Here is a 15,435-nt window from a genome sequence, read left to right as displayed (position 1 = left end):
TAATACCCCTAATGCATAGGTTGGACTGTATGTGTACCATATGGTTGTGTACTTTTAAAAAGAAGAATAAGTTAAAGAATTGAGGTTTTACAAGTATGTTTCATTTCCATTGCAGCAATGTAAAATTGTAACAATATTTTTGTTAAATACCCATATAACATAATTAAAATAGAATTCGTTTGTAAAAGTGAGTGTTGGGAATTCCCTGTAAGAGGTTACTTGATTCGAGTATGTTTGATTTAATTCAGACTCACATCGTCAGATAAGATTAAATAAAGCCTCATCGGTTTATCCTATCAAGAACTTAAGGAGGCAATAGCTAAATCCTTATTCGTTTAATCGTTATGAAGTTAATTTTTATAATATGTATATAATTATTCCCAATTGCTCATTTATTTCCATAGAAATATATTCATTCACATTACATACTGTAAGGACTTTCATTTCCATAATGTTCATTTCACTGCAGTGCATCTGAAGTTTTTTTTTTCTAACTGGCTTTTGTGAAAATGTAAAATATGGTATTTTGTGTAAGAGGTGCTAGATAACATAATCATCAACATTGAAGAGAAGTGTATTACTTTCCCATTTATTATTCACACCGCTGTTAAGTTACATGAAGAAATTCACATAAGTTCCGCTCGCTGTGATGTCCCAATTGGGTCATCAGTGAGAAGTACCGAACCTATTAGTATGTTCGTCTCATCATGGCTAAATGTGAAGAATAATTCCGTGATGAAGCAACTTAACTACTGTAGAGCATTTAATGAGGAGGTAAGCACCAGAATCTAATTTTTTCTTAAGTTTTTTGCATTGAAAAGCTCTCGCTGCAAACACAAAGCAACACAAAACCGATAATGAAGTGTTACCGGGGAGATAATTAGCATACTTTTCCATTCAACAAAACTAGACTGAAAGCCTAGTCCAAAAACCTAGACTAATCTAATTACAACATAATAAAAGTTGATACTCTATGACAATAGGTTTTTCTGTACCCTTTAAACTGACCTGGTATTGTAAGTACTTTAATAAATATGTAAGGTTTAAAGGCAGATGAAATTGATATGGGTTTTCCGAATTTCAGTTCTTATAAGTTGGATCATAGGGCTCCAAGGTCTTTTTTTTTCAGGGTCATATTCAGTGGCAGTATTTCTGTGGCACATATAAATAAACAACTCTTATTCGCTACATGAAGCCATATCAAACAAGGTACTGTATACTGTATCATTGTACCATATGGAACCAACTAGAAAAAGACCTATCAATAGACAAGACACAAAGGAAATGAAGTTCTGTCCCTATCCTAGTTTGAGACACACACTTAAGGTTGTTTTTAAAGGAAAATCAGACATAGCATTACTGTAATTCATTCATTTTAGTATGTTTTACACATCAATGATAGATTCAATAATATATGGTCAATGCCGTAGCCAAACATTGCAGGACAATATCAGGGTGGACCCACTTTACGCGTAAATTCAAACACTGTGGACCCATTTTATGCAAAAATATAAAATATGGACCCATATTCCTAAATTTTACCAATTTTAGGCTAAATATTAGAAATCAGGACCTATTGTATGTATAAAATTACATAATTTGGACCCATTTTTAAAATGTGGACCCATTCTTTGTGGACCCATTAGAAAAATTGTGTAGACTGTCCTATGGCATTGTATATGGTGATGATATTATTTTCCTTTATACTGTCAATACACAACTGGGAAGTAGGATTTTTGAGAATTATTTTCTATTTAAAAAGTGATAGATTTGATATTGTGCAATCAGGTATATTTATTATGGTAATGATGATTTGACATTAAGTTTTGAGTTGCCGTTTCTGCAGCCTGTCCTCACCATTCATGGCGACAGTTCAGATATATTATTCATTTATTAATGACAGAATGATTTACTGAAGATTTTTAACTTTTAATCTCAAGTTTTTAGTCTCCTGTAAATCACGACTGGTTTTATAGCAAGGGTATAAATAGCAGAAGATTAGTTTTCTCAAATCAAAGTGTAATGCGCAGAGACAGATACCTACATAACATATAGCGTACTGGAAGAACTCTTTATGCGAGTCCTACGGATTTATCTTATTGTGGCTTAAATTAGGATTACAAGTGGTTTTTCAACCTGTACCCATTTGCTGAAACACTTTGAAATAGTAAGTGGTTAAATATTTTCATAATCTTTTTTAGAAAGACGGTCTTAACACCATTGTGAATGGATGTAACATACATAGTTGGTGATAATCTATCAGGTATTTTAGTTACAATTGCAAATCACAAGTTTGAAGATATAAAATATAAAATATATAACTCAAAAAAGTATATTTTGGTACTGTGGAAATTTAGAGAAAAGTGAAATATTGCAGCAGAGATAGGTAGATGATCTAATTTTGGTGGAAATGTTGTAGGGAGAAAAAACAAGTTTTTGTAAATTCCCTAGTTTTGTCAGGCATATGGACAACAGTTAGGCTGTCTCATATATGCTAGAGTTCATGTAAGTCAAGTGTAATCATAATTTTCTTAGCTATTTGAGTGCCTTGGAAAGAAGGTGTGTCCATCGGATTTCCATTTCTTACCATTACCGTTTTTACAACGAAAATTATGTCTGGACATTTTTCTTGAGTAGGGAATAGACTGATATGTTTTAAATACATGCCATTGAAAGGATTACAAAGATCATTATTATTAATAAAATTACTTTATATTATACTGTAACATCATGTCATAATCTGCTGTAGTCAAGAAATCTGCTCTGTTATTACAATTAAACTCTGCTGCTGTTGTTGCTGTTGCTTCTGCCACTAATGCTGTTGCTACTGTACTGCTTTTGCTACTAAGACTATAGTACTGTACGGTCCTAAAATTTGATATACATTTTATATTAAAGTAATTCTGCTGTAGTATCGTACTAATAGAATGATGAAACACATGTTGAATGTATTTACAGCAGGAAACAAAGAATATTAATCCTTGAATTAAAAAAGTTGACGTCAATACAGGATGAGTTCTGTGCCAAATTCCTACAGGTTGTTACATAATTCTCAGGAAAATATAGCAGGTTTATATCCTGTAGTCCCACTAGGTTCAGAACACACCCTATAAAAATATTTTGGTAGGATCTGTGTTCAAACAAACAAAAACATGATCTTAAATTTACTTTTGCAAAGTAAATTCTCTTATCAGTGCTTTTCATAGTTGATTAGTAGAAACAGCTTTGCTCATTTAATTAAGTAATTTTCATGTGTTTTTCAAAATAAATATGATACTAGAGGTCTGTCCAGATTATAAAAAATATTTCTTTGACAGAATACTGTCGTATGCCATATATAGTCATGATGTGCCTATATATGGTCATAATGTGATGTCATCATGACCATATATAGTCATGATGTGCCTATATATGGTCATCATGTGAGAGCATCATAACCATAATTAGGCATTTTGCATGTTTAAGCTTCACTCATTGTCTTAGTGGAGGTTTACTGGTGTCAACTACCATGTAAAAGGTGTTCATGTTTTTCCTCCAGGGATTGCGAGGCTTGTGGTCTCTGCACTTCAAACTTGTTTACAAAGTTGAGACGTACCACTTTGTATTTTCGGTAGTAACCTTAGGGGGAACCATTGTATTAATACAAGTCAAGCGTGAAATTATCCTAAATGCTTATTAAACTTAGCACTGATGTTCACCTGACCAGATTATTAAGAAGAATGTTCTCCATCGTATTATTGAAATTAAACCAATTAGGATTATAAGACCATTTATAGTTTTTTTGTTAGATTTCTCAATGATTCTGCTCACTAATTAAAAGAAAAACTATTACACAAATCAGTATTACCAAATGTTTTTAAAGTGCTTTTCAAGAAATAAATGAACAGAAATTGGCAGGAATTGGCTGCATGAGATGTATTTAATTTTATTTTCCGGACAGAAGTGTGACTTTTAAAATCAAGGAAATAGACAGCATCTATTTTATTGGAATTAAACTGTTTTTGATGTCTGTGGCCAAACGATAAATTACAAGTACATATTAAACTGGCCGTTTTTATCTGAGTGATTTTGAAAATCATGGAGACAGGCTGACTACTGGATAATATATATTACTCATATCTATATTCTTGTAGATTGAGAACAGTTTAAGTTAAATTTATGCCGTAAACTTATCGCTCTGGATCCTGCGGGTTGATGTAAGGAAGAAGTGTCAATATTAGTAGAAGTAAATAGTAGAATGATGTTTTGGCTGAACCTGCTGTAGATGAATATTGTCAGTCAATCAATACTAATAATATCAATTCCATATTTGGATTCACTTGGTTTAACTTAAAAAACTTCTCACCTCATTTTTAAAATAAGTGAGTTTGTAATAGTTTGAGATGGATTGTATTGGAATAGTTTGTTTGTTTGTTTTTATTTATTGCTCTTTTCGTACAAAAGTCAAATAACCAACCAGAAACAAAGGAAATTTAACATTACCATTACATTATACATCATAATAAATTACATCGATAGGAAAAAGGCAAGGCAAGGAAGGAAAAAACATGAACACTTTTCATAAAATCAGAAACAACAGACATTAACAGGGACAAGCAGGCAACATATAACATACAGAAGTAATGGAAAACCAAAAAGAAAAAAACAGACAAGAAAAAAGGAAACAAGAATGAAGATAACAAGGACCAGAGGACAGAACATCAAAAGGAAACCAAGAAAGAAAGAAAAAGCAAAGGGAAAGGAGAGCAAAGGATAACCCTCTAAACCCGAAGGTTTGTTTCCTGAGGGGTCCCATTGAAAATAAAGCAAAAATAAAAACAAGAAAGAGTTCAGAGCAGACAAGAAACATGCAACCTGAGAAAGCCAAAAACAAATAAATAGAATAGATTTCTTCTGTGTCATACACACTAAGGATAACCTAAAAAAAAGAGTTCTAAGATTGAGTGTACTTCCAGTGGGGTCCTTCTGGTGGTGAATTGGGCAGAACACCGGGAGACAATCCCCTACTCTTCTGGTGAATGCACTTTGTCCTTTAACATGCACATAAACCATTTTGCAGACAGGGACGGCTTAAATGTCTCATCTGAAAGATGGTGCGCTTTTATTTTTTTAATTCGCATTTTAGACATCCTAAAACCAAGGGGAGCAGCGATTGGAATTGCACCGAAGACCAAGAGATCTCCACAGTTCAGCATGCAGTGGCTACCACCAGTTTAGCCAACTGAGCGAGCTGCTCTTATAATGAAATAATGGTAATATAGTATTCATAGAGGACTTGTGTTTCAACCGAGCCTTTCTCACATTATATGAAAACATTTTTGATGACTGTCTATTTTAGTTTACAGTAGTCAACTGAAGGAATCTGATTATGAATGTCAAGAAAACATTTATATGGTTCAAAGAACAAACACATATATTCCAGATTCCTGTTGAAATTCTTGGTAATGTTAGGTTTGCAAAAGTCAAGCTAATTAAGAATAAATTATTTTATTTGATTGGTTTGCCATAACACATAAACCAGTGAGTTTAGAGCCAGAAATAGAAATGGAAATATTACAGATTTGCCTGAAGTCATGTGCTGTGCTCAAAATTATTGCTCAACACTTGTATTTATATTACAAAAACTTCAAGCTCAATCAGGTTTTTTGAATAATTCAATTTTACATCCCATAAACAGACCTACCGAGAAGAGACATACACATTCTAACCCTTAGTGCCTCTTCAAGTTTATCAACAATAATTCCACTTCATTGAATTTATTTCCTATTTGGATTAAATAATATCAGGGTTGTTTTGCGATGCTGCTTAGCTCTCGTGGCACTGTGTATCCTGCAGGCGAAATTTGTCACAGGAGGTGGCCTAAAGGGGTAGAGGAAGTAATGATGACCTGGTCCCCACCACTCTTGTCCCCTTTAGCTCCATTCTTGGAGGGAATGACAAGTTATAATGAAATAGGAAATTAATGTTTTTAATATCGATATGGTCTGTCTACTGTGCAAGGGTATACTGGTTAAAGCGTCGTTTTATCACTTTTGGTGTCAGTATACCAGAGCTTGTGAAATTCCTACATGATATACAATTAGATCAAACATATAACTAAATTAGTTTTGCACTGACTGTTATTCCTTATTTGAGAGAACCAAATTTTATAATAAGGTCTCATTCAAAACGAGGTGTATCGGATTATCTAACACCAGAATCTGATGTTAAATAATCTTTAACCCAGACTCGGTGCCAGGGATAAAATTCTATCTACGCCCAGCTTTAAACGTGGCATCTTGTTTCGCCAAGCATTAAATGCTGCAAGGGCTTCTATGTGACCATTCCCAAGTTCTGACTTCCTGTTAATCTGCTTGGTGACTTCGCTTTCTGAACATCTAAGCACATTATGTCCGGTGTAACTTTATTCCCGGTTTAAGCTTACGTCTGGCAATATGACAAGTCTGAACCTAGCTAAAGCATTATGTGTTAATTGACAATTGATCTTTTCTTAGCAACAGCTACAATGTTAGTTTTTGAATGTATACTGTACTACTGTAGGCTTGAAAAAACATGAGATCGAGAATTCATTTGTAAAGGTGACAATTTGAAGAAGAGACCTTGAATAATTTTTTTTTGTATTGTGAAATAGTTTTTTTTTAACAACTTACACAATATATGAACCAATTAAGGTGCATACAGTTGGCAACATCATATTTCTTTTGAATTAAATAGTCCTTTTATCTCGGCGATCATACTGTCTATTTATCTGTGATACTTACAGAATCGGCATTCCATTTATCTGAATAAAATAAATACTTTGATTTATACCCTATTCTTTGCTAAACAATTTATTGTGTATACTCTGTATAGAGGACAGGCTTGACAGAGACGCAAGTGAATTTTCCATCTGACTGGGTACATTCATCGCAGCTATGCATGGCACCGTGGCTGAGTAATGGGATACCCCAGGGCATAACTAGCTTGCCTAAACCTGCGGAAGATTGAACATTTTCAGTAGTTGTGGAATTACTCAGTTTTATTGGTTAGAGGAGAGCAGATTGTGGAAATGTTCAACACCTGAAGGAGTGAGTGAATTAATCCCCGTCCAAAGTACACACACTTTTCAGCCACTAAGCTGTGAGTACACAACACATTTTCTATTTGTAAGGCGGAGGCTACAACAGTAGTGCTGTCCATCCAGTGAAACAGTTGCAGCTGATTCTTAATTCACTCTTGGGTCAGTAATCTTGCCGGATATTATCGCTATTCTAAAACCGGATTTTGGTTTCTGGATATATTAAATTATCTATTTCTGAAATTCTCTGAAGATTTGGCTTGTTATATTTGGATTTATTAGTTACAGTATTCAGAGCAGTTTTTAAAAGGTATGATTATTTTACCATACATCTACAGTATATTAGAAATACATAAATTTGGTAATTTGCTGAAGAGCTACAGTAGATGTGATTTTTTAAATTCCATGTACTGTGTTTCTGAGATATAGTTATTTTCATTACTTCTAACTTGTGTAATTTACACTCAACTACAGTGCATTTCCAAGTACAGTGCATTTTGTTGTCTTCATAGAGCTCAGTACACCAATTTTTCCTTCCTTATTTTAAACCATTGCAGTAGTTATTATTCAAATATATCAAGAATTGCAGACAAATTGGATCATCACTTCAGTAACAAAGATTAACTTTCTGTTGCACTTAAACTGAGGGTCTCAACGGTTGGTCTTCTTTTATACTTTGTGCTTCTTCAGTGAAGTACTGATTTCCTTTGAGAGGTTTTGAGTGAAGTTCCCACTGAATCTAAACATTATCATTTTAAGATTGAGTCTCACGCAGTTATTGTCCACTGAGATCTCCTTATAACTTCATGCTATAGTCTGCAAATGTCAACCGAAGGCTAAATCTACCCTGGATAACAATTATTACTGAGGCTATTTGCGTAGCACAGATACCAAACTAATTCTCATGAAGTCATGGCCATGTTTTAACACCCTAGATTGTAATGTAATATTAATATGTTTATTATGTTAATAATAATTAAAAGCCTTTTTGTTAACCTTGGTAGTTGTACTACATAAAATTGTTAGAACAATGTATTTTTCTATTTCTACATTTTAAGTAGTGTGTGTATTGTAAGATATAAAAAAAGTTGATCAGTTTATATAATTCTAAACTACTATAATCTGAAAAAATAATAATACTGTACTGTACTTAAGACGCTGTAAATAAGTGGATGAACTTGGTTATGGGCCTGCTTAATTATTGATTGTTGTATTTTACTTTAGTGTGGTTGTTGACCAGCGATTTTGGTGCTTCCAAAGTTTTTTATATAGTTTTCTTTTACATGTAGTTCTCTTAAGTACTGCAGTAATATATTGTAATTCATTAATTCATTTATTTCATATAAATATTTATTTATTTATTTATTTCTCTTCAATGATCCAAAAATTGTCCAAATATCCATGTAATATGAATAGAAAATAATACATATAACTACTGTAAATATTAATATTAGGAACTAGATCAGAATGATCTATCTAGAATATAGTCGAAATGCTGATCTTCACTTGTACATATGAGAAGCTAATAGTTTGGGACGCAAAGGAATTGATAACATTTTAATGGGTTTGGTAATCAAATATCATTACCATCATCATCATCTTCTGCCAGTTGAGCACGCTCAGGATCATTATGTCATACTGTCAGAATGTTTTTGAACTTTCGAAAACACATACTTCATTCCTGTATCTTAGATATTCTTTACAGGAAATGATCTTCTTTTGCTATAGGTAAAGGTTATTATTTTACGAGAACTATGTTCTCTTATTTGTACCAAACACACATTAAGTAGATGATATTGTAACTTTAGTGGTGTCTCGGTGTTCAAAATAATTATAGTAGGCATTGAATTACTTGTACCCATGGGTCTCGCACATTGGGAGAAATTGTAAGTGTTAAAAATTGAAGCTTGGAGGCAGGTTGCGAAAGGTCTTCAGGTGGGTACCATGAGAATACAACAGAAAAAACCTTGGCGCTACGACGCTTGATGTGTAAGAAGCTCGAGTAAATATTGGTCTTAAAAACACTTTATTGACTCTAGTGTTTTTCTGTTAAGAGTTAGCAATAGTACAAATATATGATCAGGCTATTGAATATCATCCAGCATTCAGATCCACAGCTTTCTGTTTGTTTGCTGACACAACACTCTGTGGAAACTCAAGTGTGATCTCGAAAATGAGTTGTAAAGCTTAGGACAATCGTTGTGTCTGCATGTATTTCTAGGCTGAAATACTCAAGATGCGGGCAAGTCTTCCAATGCACTTTTAATCAATAAGATTTACTGCACCTTGAATTTCAAAGCTTAAACTTAATCTCTCAAGGTTGTATAGTCCAATAAGTCATCAATTAGTAAATCAATTACATTTATTGCTTGAAAACCACATTAAGAATTATTGATTGTATTCAGCATTAATTGATTGATTAATTAATTGATTAATTAATTGGTTGGTTGGTAAATTGGTTGATAAATTGTTAACAAAACTATGGAAGAGTAATCTATAAGAAAGCTGCATTTAGAGAAAATGTTATATGTTCATAACTCCTGCTAAACTCTGAATATTTAAAATATATTTAAAAAATATTACTCATGTTTCACATTTTATTTGAATGCATTTGGAACATCATCTATTGATATAGTGAAACTGACCTGTTGCAGTTACAGTAATTAACGTACACCTCGGCTGCGATTGCTGGAATATTTAATACACAAAAGGTGTATTTTGCACGTTCACTTCTCCAAGAAAACAGATAAAATTTTGAATATGGACATGCAAGAAGATTTGATCAAATTTTGATAATACATAATAATTACATATGAATACCTTCTTGTTTATTATTTTACCATTGACTTTATGCTCTTTGGAAATTGATTTAGATATTGTAGATGAAATACCATTTAAATATCATCAGATGGCCGTCCCTCGGGAAATATGGTGAATTGACATTTGCAGTAATGAAAATGAAATCAATTAAAGTCAGCCTTAATACACAATATAGAAAGACCTTGTTTTAACATTCTTGATGCTCAAAATGAAGTATAACTTTAATTTTTGATTAAAAACAGATGAATTTGTCAATTTTTTTGCATCGATTCAGTACTGCAATAAGTTTAAAGGGGAAAAAACTGGTTATCCTGAATGACTCATTCTCTCATCCTAAACAATATTTCCCAAGGGATGGAGAATTTTCTAATAGATAGAAAATTTTTCCCAATATGTGATTTGTCCTGTGTTCAAGTACCAATAATTACAGTTACCATACTTTCTCAGGCTGACTATAAGGGCCTGTTTCTTCTGGAAAGAAATAATCAATTAAAAATCGCTTTTTCGAAAAATCGCTTTTATTCTCGCAGTAGAAACGGGACCAGTTTGAAAAAAGCGATTAAAAAAAATCGACTAAAAACATGCAATGGATAGCGTATTTGAACGGCAAATAACCGATTTTGACTGTGCACCTTTTAGCTGCAACACAAAAAAAAAGCGATTATCAGGTGAAATGTGACCTCCAGGTCAATCACTGCAAGGACTGGATCATATTAAGCGCGAACTTTCAAAAAAATTTGTCCTCTTGTTCTTGTCCTAGGCCTACAAGCTAAAACGTCAACAAACATGTGGAGCAACGAATTCGTAATTTTGTGGGGGGATAATGGGCCTAGGCCTCTCCGCTCTCGTTGTCCTCGTTTGGTCGCTTGTTCATTGTGCCGATGAGCACAGCCGAAAACATTTGCCTTCTCGCCCCACACCGTATCTTACTCCTCGTCATCATGACAGGAATGAGAAAGATACTATCCTATACAGATAGGAAAACAACGTGTTGTATATACAAAATGGTGATGTAATTTCCGTAACGAAAACCGATTTTCGAAAAATCAAAAATGCAGTTGCAACGTGAGTAGGCTGTCTGGTTATCGATTATTTTGTGTTTATCAGTAGAAACACACCCTAAGAGTGTATGTTATGCCTCTTAAAATATTGTGGGTTGCTACATACGGTGCAGTATTTTTTTCTAGATTTTATTTCTGACGATATCTGGCTGTCATGTTCTTTAAACAGAGCAACAATTGTAATGTTTGCCCATGGCCATGACATTAATTTACATGAAATGAAGAGCTTAACATTGTATTAATTCATATCTATGAGGTTGTAAATAATGATTACACGATCTTACCAGTGGTTTTTGATTATTCATAAAGTAGATAAATTTATACGACATTGCATAATACGTTGATACAAGATGTTGAATTTACAACCAGGTGAATGCCGTACTTTGGAAATCAAAAGTGGTTTACCTACAGGGTTACTCAAGGTTATTGATCACCAAGTATTGTCAAGGTATTCATTCTTATTTTCCTGACGCAATTTCAGCCCCGGTGTTGTAGGATATTTATTGATATTCCTAGCCTGCTTTCAATTAGTTAACAAACCCTTCAGGTATAATCGGTGAACTACGCATGTACTTTGTAATATTTGATTAAGAATAACTAACTGAAAATTATTATGATTACTTTTAACCACCCGATTATAAATGTTTATACTTCGATCAACGTCTTGAGTGCGTCCTCTACTACTTGTTTTATTTTTGTGCGGTATTAAATTTTCTAAAAATACAAACATTTTCATCTCTTTGTTATCAAATATAGTTGCAATCAAGTTTATATTTATTTGGCATTAAAAATTGTTTTAAAATGGAATATGTAGACTTAACAGTATTGTTTTTTAAGCTATATTGTTTGATTAAAAAATTAATAATATTTACTATTAGCTGAAGAAAAACCTTGGCTTTCGTATAAGTTTGTTTATCTGCTGCTTTAAAGTGCCGTAGTTGATAGTACATAAGGTGAACTGCAGTGTTTGTACTTGATTAATGAATGTTAACTAAAAATTTACATAATTAAATTATTTTTTTCTTGATGTGTTTATTGGAAAGAATGACTTTACGACGGAATGTAATGGTGATTAATTGATGTTCTTATATTAAATTTTCAATTAATTTGAATATGAAGCTTACAGCTTCACATGAAGTACTTTATTACTCAATTGTGCATTCATTAGTTTAAAAAAAATTCCATTTCAAAATGATAATTTCCTCACTTCCCCTTTACAACACTTATCTTTTTTAACATCTTACTAAATGAAATAAACAGTGGGTCTTTCTATTGCTATCACTGTAACAATAATACTACTTTTGATTGTAGAATTGTTAACTTCAATATGTGATTTCCTTCTTTTCTTTCCCCCTAGAACAAACATTAATGATTTATAAATTGTTCACTAGAAATAAATTTACAACTGAATACTGGGTATTGTAAGTTGGCGTCTGTGATAAATAAGTAACATGGGCAGGCATAGTATTTACAGCTGTAGAATTCAACATTTCTCTTTGTTTGGCTGTCAAAGAAGTGCTAAAAGCATCTGTTGTGAGATATGCCAGTTCCCTGCAAATCACACATAGTTAAATACTAGAACTCTGGCCTAATTTGGACAACAAAACAAATAAAAATACATAGAAATTGGAAATGAATAGTAAATGCCAAAAATCACAGCCATCACCCCCATCTCAGAGTATTCCGGTGCCTCCCATAACTTCTTTATCCAATCGGAATTGTTCATGTGATGAAACATGACCTTTTAATAAGGAATGCACTGTTTAATGCACCTATACATAGCTGTTCTGTTATCTCCGATATGTACTGTATGTATTTATGTAATTTTTCCCAAAAAACACCTATAATGTATGTCATAATTTCAATCTTTATTAAAAGGCAACAAAGATAAACATTTCTACAAATATTGGGGGGTTTTTTTTGTCTTTTTTTTGCCTTTTTGTAAATAGTGAGTTCCTACTACTGTACTTAAACTGACATTTCAAATAAGATTTTTTTTAAAGTACTGCAGGGTGTCATTAATTTTACATGAAACTAAAAATGAAATGGAAAATTTAATATTCTCTTTAGAATGTGTGCACTTACTTAACACCTAGTGACAGTTTAATAGTTTTGAAGTTTCATACCATTTTCAATTTATTTCACATTAATCTTGAGACTATTTTCTCAAAAATATCTGCCATCAAGTGAAAGAAATACATTTTATTTGATTGCTATCTTAATACATGATTAAACTTGAGTCGTAAAACCTAAATCATAAAAGGTCATTGAACAATGAAATTCAATCAGAGAAATGTGAATCAAATCTGTTCTTTAATACGATAGACTGATCCTATTGAACAGTTTAACATTGATAAGTGATATAGTGTACTCAATTTCCCTAATTAATCAGAATAAGAATTAGTTCATTTAACGATGTTAACCCTAATTGGTTTCCTATAATTGAACAAAGAACACTTGACCATGAACTTAAAACTATCCTGAAAAATATGGAAAGGAAATACCTTAAGATTATACTTATTTTTATCCACAGTGAATATCGAGAGAAATCTAAGAATAGGCATGTTGTATTTCTTAGCCAATTAAAAAAAATTATCATGATTGACTACCCTGTTGTAGAAGATTTTTAAAAATCCCAAACAATAATCTCATAATGTAGAGTACAGCAGGTCAGAATTTGGGTCAAACAAAGCAGGTGATATAAATCCTTTGAACAGGATTTCAGCCAATGACATGGTGGGATATTAGAGAGTAGATGAAATATATTATCATTAGTATGGACATAGAGCTAAGTAACTTGTCAGAACTTGGTGAGTACCATAAGTAATATAATGTTACTAACGTTTATGCTAAAATCATACTCAAATGATTCATCATCCAGCTAATATAACTCTTCTTAAAATTGTACTTTTGAGGAAATCTTCTTTATGCATACCACATACTCTGTTCTATAGTAGTTCCTCATCCTTTATCATCAATTTATTTATAAAAAGGATGTACTTTAAGATTATTACTTATTACTGTATCCACTGTGAATATCGAGAGAAAGCTAAGAATGTTGTATTTCTTTGCCAATTAAAAAAAGTTATCATGATTGACTAGCCTACTGTAGAAGATTTTACTAGATCAGGAACAATAATATCATATGTAGTAGGTCAGATGTTGGACCAAAACAGGTGATACAAATCCTTTGAACAGGATTTAAGCCAATGGCACGGTGGACAGTCAGGCAGTAGAAAACATTAGCATACCGGTAGTTTGGACATCGAGCAAAGTTCATAGACTTGTCAGAACTTGGTGAGTACCATAAAAAGTAATAGGAAATAGTACCATAAATAGTAACATTAATGCTAAAATCATACTAAAATGATTAATTAACCAGTTTATATAACTCTTCTTAAAAGTGTACTTTGGGGGAAATTTCTGTAACTGTATTTAAAGTGGAAACCACACACTTGTAATAGTTCCTCCTCCTTCTTCGTCAATTTATTTCCGCACTCATGATGGAATTGTTAAGTGGATTTGGGAAGAAAAAGATGACTTTTCTCATGACCCTTGACTTAGTTTTCAGGACTTTGTGAGTCATTTACTGTAATAAAAAGAGCCAGATGGCTTACTGTAACTGTACAAAAATAAGCTCAGCAACATTTGTTTTGAGGTTTTTTTAATAATTGATTTTCTTCCAGAAAAATATGGTTTTGAGAAGTTATTGATGAAGTCATAATTATTGTAACTTAATACCTCATCATATATTTTCTTACTTTATAAAGTTATAGTATGTTTTTGCAATCACAAGCATTTTTAACATTCAAAAGTGCATTGATCTCAATATTATAGTGCAACAAGTTTGTGGCCTAACCGTAGCCACATTGACAATAACTCGCTTGTCAGTTTTTCGCTTGTTTTTTTTTTTAAGATTTCCTTTTGAGATTTATTTAAATGTCTTGGACATTGTATTTCCAGATTTCAACAGACCATGTAAATTTCCATCAGTTATAGCTGTGATTTATAAAAATAAAAAAAGAAATTATGAAAACAAGTTGACATATTCTTTGAAATTCATGTTTTTCTGTCTGAATCATTTAAGGTTTCTTGCATTATAATGCCGACTTTTTCATCCCATTTCATTTGTTGTCAATGATTTTCGGATTGAAAGCTAACAACTGTGGTACATTCCGTCTATTACTTACAACTTACAAGTCCAGGCACAGTCAGATCTTGGCAGTCTGTCAGATTTGCTAAAAAAGTTTGAACTTACCAACTTGTGTCAAACTTAGCTTTGTAAGTTGGATATCATGTTAAAGTTATGAAGATTTATGAAAATGAGTTACCGCACTTACTGTAAAAGCATAGCAATAAATTTAACAAGTTATCCAGTTTAATCAAATTGTAAAATGTAGAGCATTTGTTTTGATTTGCTATCAATATTGATTTTATTCTGAAAATAATATGTACCATAGTTACATGGGTACAGTATAAGTCCTTCACCTACTACCT

At 32.5% G+C, this 15,435-nt stretch overlaps 1 protein-coding gene across 6 annotated transcripts in view; it reads left to right on the top strand.

The window, feature by feature from the left end:
• The first annotated feature begins 6,973 nt into the window (after nucleotides 1-6,973).
• The window catches only part of LOC117102664 (teneurin-3-like), an 86,887-nt gene continuing 78,425 nt past the window's right edge, over nucleotides 6,974-15,435 (top strand). For 3 of the 6 annotated variants that reach the window (XM_033243035.1, XM_033243037.1, XM_033243036.1), the window contains exon 1: nucleotides 6,974-7,367. The gene's annotated coding sequence lies outside the window, so the exon portion shown is untranslated. The remainder of the gene's footprint in view (nucleotides 7,368-15,435) is intronic. The other 3 variants (XM_033243038.1, XM_033243040.1, XM_033243041.1) reach the window with 3 other exon arrangements.

Source organism: Anneissia japonica, unplaced genomic scaffold, assembly GCF_011630105.1.
Source record: "Anneissia japonica isolate Jap-2015-1 unplaced genomic scaffold, ASM1163010v1 scaffold288184_len555535_cov198, whole genome shotgun sequence".
NCBI lineage: Eukaryota > Metazoa > Echinodermata > Crinoidea > Comatulida > Comatulidae > Anneissia > Anneissia japonica.
This window is presented reverse-complemented; position numbering and strand designations above follow the sequence as displayed.